Source organism: Mus caroli, unplaced genomic scaffold, assembly GCF_978045245.1.
Source record: "Mus caroli unplaced genomic scaffold, Mus_caroli_1 scaffold_5, whole genome shotgun sequence".
NCBI classification, from domain to species: Eukaryota; Metazoa; Chordata; class Mammalia; order Rodentia; family Muridae; genus Mus; species Mus caroli.
This window is the reverse complement of record NW_028227260.1, coordinates 101,606,174-101,610,114: the sequence shown is the minus strand read 5'-3', so window position 1 is coordinate 101,610,114 and position 3,941 is coordinate 101,606,174. Positions and strand designations below refer to the sequence as shown.

General features: G+C 39.5%; 1 pseudogene; it reads right to left on the bottom strand.

Annotated features, from left to right (window-relative positions):
- Positions 1-3,333: 3,333 nt before the first annotated feature.
- Positions 3,334-3,643, bottom strand: LOC110286230 (large ribosomal subunit protein uL16-like; annotated as a pseudogene).
- Positions 3,644-3,941: the final 298 nt, after the last annotated feature.

Genomic DNA, 3,941 nt, shown 5'->3' with positions numbered 1-3,941 from the left:
GTAGCCTGGGCTGGCATTTGTGCTCTCCTTAGGGTCTTTATAACATCTGTGTGGAATCTTCTGGCTTTCATAGTCTCTGGTGAGAAGTCTGATGTATTCTAATTGGTCTGCCTTTATATGTTACTTGGCCTTTTTCCCTTACTGCTTTTAATATTCTATCTTTATTTAGTGTATTTATTGTTCTGATTATTATGTGTCAGGATGAATTTCTTTTCTGGTCCAGTCTATTTGGAATTCTGTAGGCATCTTGTATGTTCATGGGCATCTCTTTCCTTAGGTTTGGGAAGTTTTCTTCTATAATTTTGTTGAAGATATTTGCTGGCCCTTGAGTTGAAAATCTTCATTCTCATCTACTCCTATTGTCCTTAGGTTTGATCTTCTCATTTTGTCCTGGATTTCCTGGATGTTTTAAGTTAGGATCTTTTTGCATTTTGCATTTTCTTTGATTGTTCTGTACATGTTTTCTATGGAATCTTCTGTATCTGAGATTCTCTCTTCCATCTCTTGTATTTGGCTCCTGATGTTCGCATCTATGGTTCCTGATTTCTTTCCTATGATTTCTATTTCCAGAGCTGTCTCTCTTTGTTTCTACTGCCATTTTTAGATCTTGGATGTTTTGTGCAATTCCATTACCTGCTTGGTTGTGTTTTTCTGTTTTTCTTTAAGGGATTTTTGTGTTTCCTCTTTAAGGACTTCTACCTGATTAGCAGTATTTGCCTATAATTCTTTGAGGGAATTTTGTGCTTCCTCTTTCAGAGCTTCTACCTGTTTAGCAGTGTTCTCCTGTATTTCTTTAAGTGCATTATTAATGCCCTTCTTAAAATCCTCTACCAGCATCATGAGATATGATTTTAAATCCATATCTTTCTTTTCCAGTGTGTTGGGGTATCCAGAACTTGCTGTGGTGAGAGTACTGTGTTCTATTGATGCCAAGTGGTCTTGGTTTCTGTTAGTAATTTTCTTATGTTTGCCTTTCACCATCTGGTAATCTCTGGTGTTAGATGTTCTATCTGTCTCTGGCTGGAGCTTGTTCCTCCTGTGATTCTGTTAGCCTCTGTCTGCACTCCTAGGAGTCCAACTCTCTCCTGGTCCCAGTCATCAGAGCACTCTCTGGGGACAAGCTCTACTCTTGCAGAGAAGGTGCACAAGGGTCTGGAGCACAGATCTGCCTCCTGGCTGAAAATGATGTCCCAAACGTTCCCTGTCCAAGAAGCTCTGTTGCTTCTATGGCCCACTTGCTCTTCTGTGGGGACTGGTCTTTGAGAGACACTGGATACAAGATGGAGCTCTCACCTGGTTCCCAGGATCAGATTCCTCCCTGGAAGCCAACTCTCCTCTGGTGGGGAAGGTGCCCAGAGATCTGGGTCTCAGCTATGTCTCCTGGCTGAGGATGAAGGCTGAAATGGACCCTATCCAAGAAACTCTGTTGCTTCTGTGGCCTGAGTGCTCTACTATGCAGACTTGTCTCTGATAGACCTGGGATACAAGATGGTGCTCTGACCTGAGTCCCAATGTCAGAGTCCTCTCTGGAGGCCGACTCTCCTCAGTGATCCTAAGATCCTGAGTGTGCTAGGGTGCCTGCTGCCTGGAGAGTCCTCTGGGGACTGTGTGACTGCTGAGTTCAAGCCCAAGGGGGCCTGGGGCTCAAATATTTTATTTCTTAATATCACAATTTGATTCTCTTATCTTTTGGCTCATTTTTATATTCAGAAATACTCTTTTGTCTTCTGTTATGAATTCTTGCTGGTTTTTCTTACTAGTTCTTTTTGCCTTCCTTTGTAGATTCTTTATGGACTTCTACAAAGATAATAATGTCATAATAAATAAAGATAATAAATATCACTTTAACTTATTCCTCTATAATTTCCTTGTAGTTCTTTTTTTTTTTTTTTTTCTACTTTGGTCATAGATTAGGGCTTCTAATATAAGGTGATACATTTGTGAAGGACTAGTTTTTACTTTAGGATGTTTTGGATAATTACAAATTAGTAATTAGTAGCAAGTTTAAAAGCTTGGGTTATGGACCCTTTGATAATTATGGATACCCATAGTTCTTATGGTGCTCAACTTCAATAATATAGAAAATATAGATGTTCAATAAACATTAAGATATTGTTTTATGACTTTCAGGTTTGCAGAACTTAGTGACCCACTTCAATTGTTAGGGGACACACATGAAGACCAAGCTGTACATGTGTTATAAATGAGGGTGGAGCTAGATCCAGCCCCTGAATGCTCTTGGTTGGTGGTTAAGTCTCTGTGAGCTTCCCTGTGAGCATAGACTAGTTGACTCTCTGAGTCTTATAGTGTCCTTGACCCTTCAAGTTGGCTCATTTGTATACCCAACTCTTCCACAAAACTTCCTAAGCTATGCCTAGCATTTGGCTATGGGCCTCTGAATCTGTTTCAATCTGCTACTGGGTGAAGGAAGCCTTTCAGGAGAAAGTTATGCTAGGCACCTGTCTGCATACATAGCAGAGTATCATTAATAGTGTCAGGGGTTGGCTCTGTCCTATAGGATGGGCCTGTTGTTGGGCCAATTATTGGTTGACCATTCACTTAGTCTGTGCTCCACTTTTTTCCCTGTAAATCTTGTAAGTAGGACAAATTTGGGGTCAACATTTTGTGGATGAGTTGTTGCCCCCCTCCTTCCACTGGAAGACCTGCTTGGCTAGAGGAGGTGGACACTTCATTCTCTGTATCTTCTGCTGGTAGGAATCTCAGGTAGTTTATCCTCATAGACTTCCAGTAGTCTCCCTCATTCCAGGTCTCCATCTAATACCAAAGATGTCTCCCATTGATTTCCATTCTCACTCCAAGCCGTAAAGTACCTGGGTATTAAGAAAGGCCCAAGGATGTGTAAATTTCACTCAGAAAGGGAAACAAAATAGTCTTCAGAAGTGTGTGGAAAGCTGGAACTGAGTGGGAGAAGGGGTGAGTAGGGGTATGGGGATGGTGGTGTGTAAATAAAAAAAAGCAAAATGAATTCCACAGTATATATTTTATTCCAATAAACACTCAACAAGAATATATTTTATAAGGACATATTCACATCTAAAGGAAAAAGATTAAACACCTGGAAAAACAAAGAAATAAAAATATAAAGTAAGCCAAGATCTTATGCTTACTACAATGATGAAAAAATGCAGTGAAGTAAAAAACATTTCAAATTTGAATTTAAAATAATGTAATGAATTACAATTTTGTGTAATAATAAATTAGATTAGATATATTATGATATATTCAATGTGATCTACTTTTTAAAGAAGACTGATGTGAGATTTATTGCTGAACATGATTAGGTAGGGTAGAGGGGAGCATTGTGGAAACTCCTCAGGAACATAGGGTTCTCCACTTGTCCAGGGGACTATGATTGGTGATATATTCAAGACTACAGCATTCAGAAATAAGCCATTTCTCAGCAACAATGTCTTCAAATTTTTCTGAATTAAACTTGGTTAAGCCCCATTTTTTTTTTTTTTTGAGACATGAATCTTCTGGTGGCCAGTGAACTTGAATTTGACTCAGTGCAGAGCCTCAGTTAATTGTTCCTTATTCTGTAGCTTGGTGTAGATGGCATGATGACCTGGCCAATGTGAACCCTGGCCACTGTGCCCTGGGCCTTTCTAAAGACACCATGCATACCTGTCTGGAGCATATCAGCCCTAGCACAGGACAATTTTGTGTTGATTCTGATGACATGGAAAAGATGAGGCTTCACTCTAATGAGAAAGCCATTCTTGCTACAACTCTTCACCATGTATTTATTGGAACAAATAAAGAAAGCCCTGAGTGCTTCAGAAGACAGTTTATATTCATCTGAAACCATATGGCCACATTGTAAGAAGTCATCAACTTCTGCCTTCTTTTGTCCCAAGTCAAAGATGTGGACTTTTTGATAGAAGTAAGACCTTTGTTTTTATAATACTGGTAACACCCTA